The following is a 15,372-nucleotide window of genomic DNA, read 5'->3' as shown; positions in this document are numbered from 1 at the left end:
AGGAGCGTTCTTCAGGTCCATACCCCTCCCAGTCCACCAGATACTGAAACCCCCGGCCCTTCCGACGGATGTCCAGGAGCCTGCGAACCATCCATGCAGGCTCCCCAGCGATGATCCGGGCAGGAGGCGGCGCCGGTCCGGGAGCACATAGGGGTGAGGTGTGGTGTGGCTTGATCCGGGAAACATGAAAAACCGGGTGGACCCGCAGTGAAGCTCCAGCTCCCAGCTTCACTGCGGGTCGGACTGAGGACTTTGAGGATCTTGAATGGACCAATATACCTGTCCTTGAGTTTGGGTGAGTCCACTTGGAGGGGGATGTCCTTCGTTGAAAGCCACACCTCCTGCCCGGGCTGGTAAGCAGGGGCCGGGGAACGCCGGCGGTCTGCATGGGCCTTAGCCCTCGTCCGGGCCTTCAACAAGGCAGAATGGGCGGTGCGCCACACCCGATGGCATCTTCGCAGGTGGGCCTGGACCGAGGGCACACCGACCTCTCCCTCCACCACGGGGAACAATGGGGGCTGGTACCCCAGACACACCTCAAATGGGGAGAGGCTGGTGGCAGAGGACACCTGGCTGTTATGGGCGTACTCGATCCAGGCCAGATGGTGACTCCAGGCCGACGGGTGCACGGATGTAACACAGCGGAGGGCCTGTTCAAGTTCTTGGTTGGCCCGCTCTGCCTGTCCATTCGTCTGAGGGTGATACCCAGACGAGAGGCTCACGTTGGCCCCCAGTTCTCTGCAGAAACTCCTCCAAACCTGTGAGGAGAACTGAGGACCACGGTCCGAGACAATGTCAGTTGGTATCCCATGCAGACGTATGACGTGGTGGACCAGGAGGTCTGCTGTCTCCTGGGCTGTAGGGAGCTTCGGGAGGGCCACGAAGTGGGCCGCCTTGGAGAAACGGTCCACTATCGTGAAGATGGTCGTCATGCCCTGGGACGGCGGGAGGCCCGTGACAAAGTCCAGGCCAATGTGAGACCAGGGGCGACGAGGCACCGGAAGCGGTTGCAGAAGTCCTTGTATCTTGGAGTGGTCTGCCTTGCCCCTGGCACAGGTGGTGCAGGCCTGGACATACTCCCGGACGTCGGCCTCCATGGACGCCCACCAGAAGTGCTGCCGGACAACTGCCACGGTCCTACGCACTCCTGGATGACAGGAGAGCTTGGACCCGTGACAGAAGTCCAAGACTGCAGCTCTGGCCTCTGGTGGGACGTATAAACGGTTCTTTGGTCCAGTTCCGGGGTCCGGGCTCCGTGCCAGGGCCTCCCGGACGGTCTTCTCCACGTCCCAGGTGAGGGTGGCCACGATAGTGGACTCCGGAATGATGGGCTCCGGTGCATCCGACAGCTCAGTCTTGACCTCATCTTCATGCACCCGGGACAAGGCATCCGATCTCTGGTTCTTGGTCCCGGGGCGGTAGGTGATTCAGAAGTCAAAACGCCCGAAGAACAGTGACCAGCGGGCTTGCCTGGGGTTCAGCCGCTTGGTGGTCCTGATATACTCCAAATTCCGATGGTCAGTTAAAACCGTGAACGGCACAGACGCTCCCTCCAACAGGTGTCTCCACTCCTCAAGAGCCTCTTTCATCACAAGGAGTTCTCGATTGCCGACGTCATAGTTCCGTTCAGCTGGGGTCAACCTGCGAGAAAGGTAGGCACACGGGTGAAGAACCTTATCGGTCTCTCCGCTCTGGGATAGCACGGCTCCTATCCCTGAGTCAGAGGCGTCCACTTCAACCACGAACTGGCGGCTAGGGTCAGGCTGCACCAGAACTGGTGCAGACGAGAACCGGCGTTTCAACTCCTTGAACGCGGCTTCGCACCGATCCGACCAGGTGAAGGGGACTTTTGGAGAGGTCAGGGCTGTCAGGGGGCTAACTACCTGACTGTAGCCCTTAATGAACCTCCTATAGAAATTTGCGAAGCCGAGGAACTGTTGCAGCTTCCTACGGCTTGTTGGTTGGGGCCAATCTCTCACCGCCGCAACCTTGGCCGGATCAGGGGCGACGGAGTTGGAGGAGATGATGAACCCCAGGAAGGACAAAGAGGTACGGTGAAACTCACACTTCTCACCCTTCACAAACAGCCGGTTCTCCAACAACCGCTGCAGGACCTGACGTACATGCTGGACATGAGTCTCAGGGTCCGGGGAAAAGATGAGTATGTCATCCAGATATACGAAGACGAATCGGTGCAGGAAGTCCCGCAAGACGTCATTAACCAAAGCTTGGAACGTCACGGGGGTGTTAGTGAGGCCGAACGGCATGACCAGGTACTCAAAATGACCTAATGGGGTGTTAAATGCCGTCTTCTATTCGTCTCCCTTCCGGATCTGAACCAGGTGATACGCATTCCTAAGGTCCAGTTTGGTGAAAATTTGGGCTCCATGCAGGGACGTGAACACTGAATCCAACAGGGGTAAAGGGTATCGATTACGAACCGTTATGTTGTTCAGCCCCCTGTAATCAATGCATGGACGGAGTCCGCCATCTTTCTTGCCCACAAAAAAGAAACCTGCACCCATCGGGGAGGTGGCATTCCGGATCAGCCCGGCAGCTAATGAGTCCCGGATGTAGGTCTCCATTGACTCACGCTCAGGACGTGAGAGGTTGTACAGCCTGCTGGACGGGTACTCAGCGCCGGGGACCAAATCAATGGCACAATCGTATGGACGGTGCGGGGGAAGGGTGAGCGCCAGATCCTTGCTGAAGACGTCAGCAAGGTCGTGGTACTCAACCGGCACCACCGTCAGATTGGGAGGGACTTTAACCTCCTCATTAGCATTTACATCGGGAGGAACCGAGGATCCTAAACACTTACGGTGGCAGGTTTCGCTCCACTGAGTCACAACCCCAGACGGCCAATCAATCTGGGGATTGTGTTTAATCATCCATGGGAAGCCCAAAATCACGCGGGAGGTAGGAGTTACAAAAAACTCAATCTCCTCCCGGTGATTCCCAGACACTACCAGGGTTACAGGTAGTGTCTTGTGTGTGATAAAAGGGAGAAGAGTGCCATCTAGTGCTCGCACCTTCACTGGCAAAGAAAGCGCCACCAGAGGGAGCCCTACCTCCCTTGCCCATCTGCTATCCAGCAGATTCCCTTCTGACCCCGTGTCCACCAGTGCTGGGGCTTGAAGGGTTAAATCCCCGCTCAGGATTTTAACTGGGAGTCATGTTGACAGATGTGTATGACCCACGTGAATGTTTTGACCCCCCCTCAGCCCAGTCTCTAAGGGTGGGCGTTTGTGTTTTGACCGTTTGAGGCAGTCTCTCTGCTGATGCTCACTCGATCCGCAGACAAAACACTCCCCGCGGACCAGCCTCCTCTGTCTGAATGTGGCCCTGCTCATGTCCCTAGCACCGTCAGCAGGAGGAGCTGTAGCCACACGGAGCGCTGTGGCTGTGGAGCGTGGGGAAGATGGCTCTCTTTCTGACCCGGGAGGAAGAGGGACGGCTTGTGCCTGACTACGCCCTTCGCCTCGCTCCCGTCGGCGTTCTTCTAACCGATTGTCCAATCGTATAACCAAACCAATAAGCTCAGCCAAATCCCGCGGTTCCTCCTTAGCCACCAGGTGCTCCTTCAGGACCGACGACAGTCCGTTTATGAAGGCGGCGCGGAGCGCAGTCATATTCCAGCCGGATTTCGCAGCCGTGATGCGGAAGTCGACTGCATATTCGGCTGCGCTGCGGCGCCCCTGTCTCATTGACAGCAGCACGGTAGACGCGGTTTCGCCTCTGTTAGGGTGATCAAAAACAGTTCTGAGCTCCCTCACAAACCCAGTATAAGAGGCGAGGAGCCGTGAACTCTGTTCCCAAAGCGCTGTAGCCCAAGCGCGTGCCTTGCCTAGAAGCAAATTAATCACGTAAGCCACCTTGCTGGCGTCAGACGCGTACATCACGGGACGTTGTGCAAAGACGAGCGAACACTGCATAAGAAAGTCCGCGCACGTCTCCACACAACCTCCGTACGGCTCTGGGGGGCTTATGTATGCTTCAGGGGATGGTGGGGGGGGTCGTTGAATGACCAGTGGAATGTCTGTATTCGGCACCGGGTCAGCAGGAGGAGGAGCTGCAGCAGCGCCCTGAGCGCGCGCTTCCACCTGCACGGTGAGAGCCTCCATCCTGCGATTAAGGATGACGTTTTGCTCGGTTATCAGGTCCAGCCGAGTGGTAAAGGCGGTGAGGATGTGCTGCAACTCACCAATCACGCCTCCAGCCGACGCCTGCGCACCCTGCTCTTCCATTGGCTGTCCAACAGATGGTTGACGCCCCTCGGGATCCATGACATTGGCAGAGATATCCTGTTGGGGAAAGTGTATTGACACGGACCCACAACAGGGGGCGCAAATGAACGGTCAATAGATGAGCCAAAAGGTAACAATTTAATGTTGTGAATGTGCACAACGAATATACAGACAATCTCAGAATCTGATAGCAGTCAATACACAAAGGTGACGTGTGGGCAGGCTTGAGGATAGAAGACGTCTGTCCTGAGAAGAGCCGGAACCACACGATTTCCGCCGCCACCGAACCTGGTGAATACTGGAGCCGCCAAGTCCCGAATTCCCAGGTGATCACCGTCCCCGACTGTCGGATCTGGTACTGCTGGCGAGGAGCACAAACAGTGAGATGTGGGTGTGTGCACACCCAGTAACAAAAACAGTCAGAAGGTGGAAAGTCACCTCCACCTCTAATCACACACTCCTGCAGCTCCTGTTAACCACTTATCTGGTTGGGGTGTGAAGCGAAGCCGGCGCTGATCACACCAAAACGCCAATCCCACAGATAAGGCAACACCCACAGGAAAACAGCTGCAAAGAAGTTCAGACTATAAAGTCAGTGTTAAGTTCAGATACAGCAGAGAATATTACCTTCACAGGTAGATGATATCTCGGCAGCGAGGTGGAGATGACATCCGGCTTTTATGGAGTGATGAAATGATGGGTGACAGCTGTCATGAGTTGCTGTGTGACAGCTGTCACTCCCGGTTGTGTCCGTGGCGGTAGCGCCCTCTCGTGCCTGAAGCCCGCACTTCAGGCAGGGCGCCCTCTGGTGGTGGGCCAGCAGGACCTCCTCTTCTGGCGGCCCACACAACACAAACCTCTACAAGCACATGAAAAACCATGCAGCAGAAAACGCAGAGCTGCACAAACGGAGAGAAAAGGAGAGACATCCCCCATTCCCTGTCCCCGACACTGTTTACAGTATTTGTTGTGGTGTGTTAATTTTGTTGTATTGTGGTTTGTCAGCCCTCTACCTCAGGAGATTTTGTTTTAAGTTGTGTTGAGTGATATTTTTTTTAAACAAAAATGTTGATTGTGAAAATAAAGTATTTTGTTGTCACGTACAATGTTTGGCAAAATTCTATCCTAGATCTTTTGGATCCTTTGGATCTATGAAGCTTAAGTATGAAAAAGTATCGGTATCGACATCGGCGATACTGGGCCTGTATTACTTGGTATTACATCAATACCAAAATTCCCGGTATCGCCCACCTCTAATGCTTTTTACTTGCTGTTTAGAGTGGAAACATGTTATTGAAGTTCAGAAAAATCTGAACTTTTTTTTTTTAAGTGCAATGTGACTCCTCCCACTCCTCAGTCATCCTTATACAGTAGTGTTCAGAATAATAGTGACTAAAAAGATTAATTCAGGTTTTGAGTATATTTCTTATTGTTACATGGGAAACAAGGTACCAGTAGATTCAGTAGATTCTCACAAATCCAACAAGACCAAGCATTCATGATATGCACACTGTTAAGGCTGTGAAATTGGGCTGTTAGTAAAAAAAAAAAAAAGTAGAAAAGGGACAATAATAGTAGTGTGGCATTCAGTCAGTGAGTTTGTGAATTTTGTGGAACAAACAGGTGTGAATCAGGTGTCCCCTATTTAAGGATGAAGCCAGCACCTGTTGAACATGCTTTTCTTGTTGAAAGCCTGAGGAAAATGGGATGTTCAAGACATTGTTCAGAAGAACAGCGTAGTTTGATTAAAAAGGTGATTGGAGAGGGGAAAACTTATACGCAGGTGCAAAAAATTATAGGCTGTTCATCTACAATGATCTCCAATGCTTTAAAATGAACAAAAAAAACAGAGACGTGTGGAAGAAAATGGAAAACAACGATCAAAATGGATAGAAGAATAACCAGAATGGCAAAGGCTCACCCACTGATCAGCTCCAGGATGATCAAAGACAGTCTGGAGTTACCTGTAAGTGCTGTGACAGTTAGAAGACGCCTGTGTGAAGCTAATTTATTTGCAAGAATCCCCCGCAAAGTCCATCTGTTAAATAAAACACGTGCAGAAGAGGTTACAATTTGCAAAAGAACACATCAACTGGCCTAAAAAGAAATGGAGGAATATTTTGTGGACTGATGAGAGTAAAATTGTTCTTTTTGGGTCCAAGGGCCACAGACAGTTTGTGAGATGACCCCCAAACTCTGAATTCAAGCCACAGTTCACAGTGAAGCCAGTGAAGCATGGTGGTGCAAGCATCATGATATGGGCATGTTTCTCCTATTATGGTGTTGGGCCTATATATCGCATACCAGGTATCATGGATCAGTTTGGATATGTCAGAATACTTGAAGACGTCATGTTGCCTTATGCTGAAGAGGACATGCCCTTGAAATGGGTGTTTCAACATGACAATAACCCCAAGCACACTCGTAAACAAGCAAAATCTTGGTTCCAAACCAACTAAATTAATGCCTCGCAGATGTGAAGAAATCATGAAAAACTGTGGTTATACAACTAAATACTAGTTTAATGATTCATAGGATTGCTAAAAAAGCAGTTTGAACATAATAGTTTTGAGTTTGTAGCGTCAACAGCAGATGCTACTATTATTGTGAACACCCCTTTTCTACTTTTTTTTTTTACTAATAGCCCAGTTTCATAGCCTTTAGAGTGTGCATATCATGAATGCTTGTCTTGTTGGATTTGTGAGAATCTACTGAATCTACTGGTACCTTGTTTCCCATGTAACAATAAGAAATATACTCAAAACCTGGATTAATCTGTTTAGTCACATAGCACTACTATTATTCTGAACACTACTGTATATGTTTAGGCATACCAGAATTTTCAACCACCCGCCACCTGACATCATGACTCAAGCTCTCACCTCAGCCTGGACACCTTCTGCATCACCCCCAACTGTTGGCAAGGAGCATGCAGAGATCAAATATCGTTTCATGTGGTTAGAACAAGACAGCTCAGTGGACCTATTCCGCCACACCAGAACAATCGCAATTGGGTCACATAAGCTTATCATGCCTTACACAACCCTGATGTGGGGTACTGAAGGTCCACCCTCCCCAGTTTCAGATCATTGTTTGTCCGCCATACCAGAAGATCGCTGCCCTCCTCCACTGCTGCTGGTGAATGGCAACCCGCTGTACCTCAAGAGCTATGGGGAGAGTCAACGGACCCAGGATCAGTCAGAAACCTGCCGGCGCACTTGATACAAGTAGCAATGGCTGGCAAGACAAATGTCACTCCATGAGGGACTCCGTCCCCGTGGTATGGAGAAAGGAGAGGTTAATTTAGCACTTTGGGATTTGGTGTCAAATGTAAAGTGCATTACAAATAAAATGTATTATTATTGTGTTTGTACTGCATAAATACTGAGTTACTCAAATGTGATTTATATATATATATATATATATATATATATATATATATATATATATATTTCTGATAGACTTTTTTCTATTTTTGTGTTGCGTACGCTGTAATTAGCAGAAATAAAATAAATAAAATTGCTTGAAACATTTTAGTTTTTATGTAATGAGTCATAAAACTATATGTACATAGAACTTTCATTTTCTAAAATAACTGACAAAAATACAAACTTTCTTGATATTGTAATTTTTAGAGATACACCTGTATAAGCAATATGATAAAGTGGGATTGAGAAGTAACATCTGAGTCTATGATGCTCCATAAATCTCACTGGCAAAGCTGCACAGGGGTGGGCACTCAGGAGCGTGTGCCACTGAGCAGCTGATGCACGTTTGGATTTGTCCTGCATGATCCAGCCCCCTTTTTGAGAATGGTCTTGCAAGTTATTATATGGCTTGCAGTGTGAAACCTTACCACTAGATGGCCTCAAACACTCCATTTGGCTGCTTTAATATTTTCTCAATCTGTCTCCTTAAATTTGTTGTTATCTTCTTTGTTTCCAAATATGCTTGTTTGAGATGAGCCAGTCATGCAAAGAATTAAATGGCAACATAAGCATACGTTATAAAGAGTATAAATAGACTTCACAGTGATCTATACAGTCATACACAGGGTTTTAATGTGCTGCATCATGCAAAGTAGGTCAAAGTGTCACTGATGACTGATTCGAAGTTTTTGATACATGCCCTGACAAGCAAGATTACATTTAAAGGAGTTTGATTTTTATTTATTTTTTTAAATCTTGCTGCTAGAAAGTGTCCATGTTCACTGCAGCTCCCAGTCTGATGCTGTATGATTTTGTCCACTTTCCAGACAACTCATCTCAAACAAGTCGAATCCTTCCCTCTTGCCTGCACTCCGTCACTGTTCAACACCTCTTGTATTTTTGCCGTTTCTTCAGCTCCCACTTCACCTCATAACACCTGTGGTTTATCTTTCAGCTCTTTAGAGATGTTCGATAGTGTTCATCTGCAACCAAGGTAAAGTCATTTCACCCAAAATTTGATTGTGCACCATTTTTATGATTTACCTTTGACCTACACTACTGCACATAAGATTGTGGCACCCATGTTATTTTGTTATGGAAATGTGTGATAAAGATGCACATTTTAGGGTGGCCTTTTACTGTGGCCAGCCTAAGGCACACCTGTGCAATAATCATGCTGTCTAATCATCTTGATATGCACACCTGTGAGGTGGGATGGATGATCTCTGCAAAGGAGAAGTGCTCACTTAGACAGATTTGGAAACAATATTTGAGAGAAATAGATCTTTTGTGTGAAAATTTTTTCGATCTTTGAGTTTAGCTCATGAAAAATGGGAGCAAAAACAAAAGTGTTGCATTTATATTTTTGTTCAATGTAATTAGTGACTTCAGGATTAAGGCCTAATAGTGGGTTCAGTACATGGTTTTGAGGAACACTTCATCATTGTTAAAGTGCAAAGCAGCACACCGAAATTCTAGTTTTTATCTGTGCAGCATTTCTTGTTTTGACACTGTACCTGTCACAGTTCACAATTTCAAGGACTGTGCCTTTATGGATGAGAAGTGGACCCCTGACTCTCTGGGTTTGTTCTTGAAAGGGGCAGTTGCTTCATCGCATGACCTCTGAATATTGGAGAGATGTCTTCATCCTGAGACTGTGAGGACAGCCATACGCTGCCGTCTGCTTCTGTGAATATGAACTGGACCAAAAAGCATCTGGCCAACAGGACCACATGTAAAATATAACACTGGTTTTCTTGACACAAACTGTCTCAACACAAAAACAGTTTGGACAACAATAACCCCGAAGACGCCGTCAGGCTCCATTCCCCCGTTTCCATGGGTCATTTTAGCATTATGGGACAGAAGCTTGAAAGACTCTCCTTCCTCCCAGAGGAAATGTAGTCTGGTTATTCTGAAGCACAAGTGGCTTTGCAAGTACTTTGTCCCTTTATATTAATACTGTAGAGTAACAATGTATATTGACACACAGTTTAGCTCAGATGTGTTTTGTGCGTTATTGCTCAGAGAAGAATTGCTCATCCAGTCCTGCAGTTCAGATTGTAATAATTGATTGCTATTGCTAGCAAAGTTGACAGACATTGTCCAGATTTTGTTCCATAGGACATGAGAAAGACATTTAGCAACTCTTTGGTGTCTGTTGCACTGCACGCTGTATGTACACCTTAAATATTATATAGTTTAGTTTATGCCCATTCATTGGCACACGTGTGTGTGGCTCTTTGTCTTATTGATCGAAAGAAGGAAGGCATAAACTTAATTGTTTGTTTTTTTTACTATAGTGAAATTAGTGGTGACACTATTTTCAGACTAAGTAATAAATCCATCTGTTGTTCTCTTTGGTCAAATAAATCATATACAGCCATGTTTTAAATCTGTACTCTGCCATTTTCATCTGTCTCTGAGTTCAGTTTGTCTTCTTAAAGGCTGACAGACTGAGGTGGTGAAGCCGGCTCCAGGTTTACACATCGCTGTATTTAATCTAAACTGTTACATTGAGTGTGTAGTGCCATCTGCAGGTTTTCTGTTTTGTAAAGAATTTGTATTTATTTGGACGACAGCAGGTGCTCGATGGTATGATGTAGAAAATTTGCCAGTATGAGATTGTGGTGCACAGATAAATGTTAGCAGTAAACCTTTTAAAAACAGCATGTGTGCCAGAATGTAGTATTTGTGTGTGTGTGTTAGTTTTCCAACATGAAGTGACAGTATGTGTACAGTATTGTATGTTCAATGTTGTATGTCTACAGTTTATCTTTTTGGAAACTCACCCACAAAAAAGGAAAACATCCATTTTATATTTTAGGGGGTTTCTTTGCCATAAAGCTGAGAGGAATGAAACTTCTGGAAGAGAATATTTTATTCATAGGATATTTCTTGTAGTATGTAAATTCTCAGCCAGTCAGAAAGTCAGTACCCACTACGTCATTCACACCTTTAGGATACGATTATCATACCAATGCACATGCAGCAAAATGTGAACAATCACAGGCCACCACTTCCAGTTGGACCAATGCAATGCCTTCTGGGTAAAATGTACTGGTCCATAAATGTGTACTTATTCCTGCAGATTGCAATGGTCCATGCTACTGCTGTGGTGAACATGTTGAGGTTTCTCAGAGCTTATTAAATTATGTTTTTGATGTCTAAATTCTGAAACAACATGACACCATAAGTGAGTTGCTGGGTTGAATTATGAGGTTCAAAATGCTGAGTTTCCTGCTGATGGAGTATAGTGATGGTGGAATAATCCCAGAAATTTCTCTGGTTTGCAGACAATTTAATAATTGAGTCTGGCTTTTTGTGCGTTTCAATCTTCAAACTGACTCATTCCATAAAATTAATTTGTTTTATGGAGTGATACCTTAGATTAAACAACTTTACACTAAGGTATCACTCCATAAAAAAACACTATGAAAACACAAAGTTATTTAAACTAATGTATCACTCCATATAAAGTTTCAATTTCTTTCATGGAGTGATACATTAGCTTAAAGTTAATTAAATTAACGTATCACTCTAAATAATTGTATAATTTGTTTTATGGAGTGATACGTTAGTTTAAATAACTTTATCACTCTATAAAAAACATTATTTATTGGAGTGATACATTTGTTTGAAGACTGAAACACAGAACAAGTTAGAGTCCAGAAAAATAATTCAATTATTAAAGTAGACCTGCATTGAAATAAATGTGGTCAGATTTCAGAAAGAAATAGCTGATATGTATTTATAAGACCCTTGTGAATGCAGTAAAGTAAATCTGTAAGCCCAAATTTGTAATTCAGCGGAGAAATCTTTGTTTAAAAATGACAAATTTGCAGCTAAAATTTAGCCCTCTGTGAAAACAGTTTGTACAGCCGTATCATTTCCATGACGTCAGGGACAAGACGACGCGCTCCCGCCTTCAGTCCGATCCCGCATTGAAATTGATTTTATCTGTTAGTAATGTTACTTATACACGTCCTGGTTTCAACATCCAAAAGTAAGCTGCAATGAATGTGAGATACAGATCTGTGTGCTCAGATCAGCAACGACATCGACAGCGGGCGCCGTTCTTCCTCTCCCGCTCTCTGCCTCCGCTACGCTCACTGTTTTAATGTGAAGCGGCCAGTACAGCTGTTGCTCTTGCGGCAAAATCCACAGCACCGCACGTCTCGGCAATCGGAGCCCCAGAGCTCCATGGACGCTGAGAGAGGTTTATATATTTTTAATGACTGGGATTCTTTGCGGGTCTCGCCTCCATATCCCGCGATGGTACTGGAGGCTAAAGACAGTAGATTTTCATTGCAACACCACTCAATCAAACGGGCGTATGAAAAAGTCCCCCAAAATAATTTCCAAGCACAAATAAAAGAAATGTGTACTCACCAAACGTGCCGCAAGACAATATGAAGTTTTAAAAAAAAGTAGATCCTTCCGTATAAGACAAGAAAAAGGTGCAGATGCAAACTGACATAAATCCACAAATTACAATTGGCGCAATGCATGCTGGGAGAGGGTCTTGTCCGTGATGTCTCGGCAGCGTCCATGATGAGAGGGACAATTTGCGGAGGGCTAAATGTTAGCTGTAAATTTGTCATTTTCAAATGATGATTTCTCCGTTGAATGACAGATCTGGGCTTGCAGATTTACTTTACTACATTCAGAAGGATCTCGTGTAAATGTAAGTCATTTTTTGTTCAAAAAATCTGACTGCATTTTTTTCAATGCAGGTCTCCTTTAAGTCATTTTGTGGTGAACAAGCAGGAGAAATTTCTACATCACTACACTCCACCAGCGGGAAGCTCAGCATTTTGAAGTTCATAATCCACCCAATGACTCACTTATGGTGTCATGTTTCAGAATTTAGACACCAAAAACACCTACAGACATAATTTTAACAAGCTCTGAGAAACTTCAACATGTTCACCACAGCAGTAGCATGGACCATTGCAATCTGCAGGAATCAGGACACATTTATGGACCAGTACATTTTACCCAGAATGCATTGCACTGGTCCAACTTGAAGTGGTGGCCAGTGATTGACGTTTCGCTGCATGTGCATTGGTATGTTAATTGTATGCTAATGGCGTGAATGACGTGTTGGGTAGTGACTTTCTGATTGGCTGAGAATTTACATATAACAAGAAGTATCCTACGAATAAAATACTCCCCACCCGGACAGCTGTCTCTGTGCCTCCGTAACTCCAGACCCTCTAACGAGCGCCTCAGGTGTTAACAATGTAATCTGTGTATGGTACATGTTTCTGTTTTTATCCTTTATCAGTACTGCACCTGAGACAAATGTCCCTAATGTGGCAATAAACGTACACTCCACCATCAACAGTGATTCTTGATTTTTTTTGTCTTATACTTTGACTTTTTCTTTATTGCAAGAAATGATTTTGTGCGTCAACAGTTATAAACATTACACTGTTCTAAACGAACCTTCCAGAGTGTTACCAGAGTCTGTGTACAGACTGTATACTTAATGTAAAAAACGTTCACTTTTGTACAACTTTAATCATATTAAAAGCTTTGTTAGCAGTCATTCCTCTAAGTATACACCTTTGACAATGTCATGAGGGAATTACCTTTTCTCACAAATTGTTTAAGATGAAATTTGGAGAGCCTATATTAGGAATCAAGCTCCTTTTTTTTTTCCAAACCTTCATTGTGTTATGTAGTTATTAACATTGGCATGCGTTTTATTAACACGTACAACATTCATTGTGTTGGGAAAGTGTAGGTACACGGACCCACAACAGGGGGCGCAAATGAACGGACAATGGAGTAGGTCAAATAACAACACTTTACTGTTGTGAATGGGCACAACAAATACAACAGATTACAACAATAGACAAAAGTCAATTCACAAAAGGTGTCGTGTGGGCAGGCTCGAAGATAGGAGACGTCTGTCCAAAGCAGAACCGGAACCACACGATTTCCTCCGCCACCAGACCCCGGGAATACTGGAGCCGCCAAGTCCCGAATTCCCAGGTGGCCACTGCCTCCGCGTGTCGGACCTGGTACTGCTGGCGAGGAACAAAAAAACAATTAAATGTGGGCGCGTTTGCACCCAGGAATCCGCACGGCAGGAAAACTACCTCCACCTCTCGTTGGAAAAGGAGTCAACTAACAACGCACAAAAGTCACAAAAGATCACTGTCAAACAGTCAGCTGAGTACGTTACCTTCCAGGTAGAACGATATCTCGGCAAAGAGATGGAGACGTCGTCCTGCTGATGTACTCCTGCTGATCGGATGATTGGTAAGAGCTGTTGCAGGTGATGCGTGACAGCTGTCACCCTGGCTGCTCCTGTGAGGCGGCTGCGCCCTCTGGTGCCTGGAGCCCGCACTCCAGACAGGGCGCCTTCTGGTGGTGGGCCAGCAGTACCTCCTCTTCTGGCGACCCACACAACAGGACCCCCCCCTCAACAGGCGCCTCCTGGCTTGTCCGGGTGGCGGCGGTAGAAATCGGCCAGGAGGGCCGGGTCCAGGATGAAGCTCCTCTTCACCCAGGAGCGTTCTTCGGGACCGTACCCCTCCCAGTCCACCAAATACTGGAAGCCCCGGCCCATCCTACGGACATCCAAGAACCGGCGTATAGTCCAAGCCGGCTCTCCATCGATGATCCGGGCAGGAGGCGGCGCCGGACCCGGGGTACAGAGGGGTGAGGTGTGATGTGGTTTGATTCGGGACACATGAAACACAGGATGGATCCGCAGTGAGGTCGGAAGCTGAAGCCTCACTGCGGCTGGACTGATGACCTTACGGATCTTGAAAGGGCCGATGTAACGGTCCTGTAGCTTGGGGGAGTCCACTCTGAGGGTGGATAACCACACCTCCTGCCCTGGCCGATACGCAGGGGCCGGGGTCCGCCGACGGTCTGCATGGGCTTTTGCCCTCGCCCGGGCCTTTAGCAAAGCAGAACGGGCGGCACGCCACACCCGACGGCACTTCCGTAGGTGGGCCTGGACCGAGGGCACACCGACCTCTCCCTCAACCACCGGAAACAACGGGGGCTGATACCCCAGACACACCTCAAAAGGGGAGAGGCCGGTGGCTGAAGACACCTGGCTGTTATGGGCGTACTCGATCCAGGCCAAATGGGTACTCCAGGCCGCCGGGTGTGCGGCAGTCACGCAGCGCAAGGCCTGTTCCACCTCCTGGTTTACCCGTTCTGCTTGCCCGTTGGTCTGAGGGTGGTACCCGGACGAGAGACTCACCGTGGCCCCCCTGTTGGAATCCCACGCAGCCGGACGACGTGGTGGACCAGGAGGTCCGCTGTCTCCTGGGCTGTTGGGAGCTTCGGGAGGGCCACGAAGTGGGCCGCCTTGGAGAATCGGTCCACTATCGTGAGGATGGTGGTGTTACCCTGGGACGGCGGGAGGCCCGTGACGAAATCCAGACCGATGTGGGACCAGGGGCGATGAGGCACAGGCAGCGGCTGGAGTAGTCCTGATGCCCTGCGATGGTCAGCCTTGCCCCTGGCGCAGGTGGTGCAGGCCTGGATATAATCCCGGACGTCGGCCTCTAGGGACGCCCACCAGAAGCGCTGCCGGACAACTGCCACGGTTCTTCGCACCCCTGGATGACAGGAGAGCTTGGAGCCGTGACAGAAGTCCAGGACTGCAGCCCTAGCTTCTGATGGGACGTATAGTTTGTTCTTCGGCCCAGTTCCGGGGTCCGGGC

At 47.3% G+C, this 15,372-nt stretch overlaps 1 long non-coding RNA gene across 2 annotated transcripts; it reads left to right on the top strand.

Moving 5' to 3' along the window:
• Positions 1-7,712: 7,712 nt before the first annotated feature.
• Positions 7,713-10,070, top strand: LOC117508427. Of its 2 annotated transcripts, none has more exons than XR_004560089.1 (2): positions 7,713-8,669; positions 9,274-10,070. It is a non-coding gene; the product is annotated as an uncharacterized LOC117508427 (long non-coding RNA). The 2 variants fall into 2 exon arrangements; XR_004560088.1 differs by having other exon boundaries at positions 9,202-10,070.
• Positions 10,071-15,372: the final 5,302 nt, after the last annotated feature.

Source organism: Thalassophryne amazonica, chromosome 4 (assembly GCF_902500255.1).
Source record: "Thalassophryne amazonica chromosome 4, fThaAma1.1, whole genome shotgun sequence".
In the NCBI taxonomy this organism is placed as follows: Eukaryota; Metazoa; Chordata; class Actinopteri; order Batrachoidiformes; family Batrachoididae; genus Thalassophryne; species Thalassophryne amazonica.
This window is presented reverse-complemented; position numbering and strand designations above follow the sequence as displayed.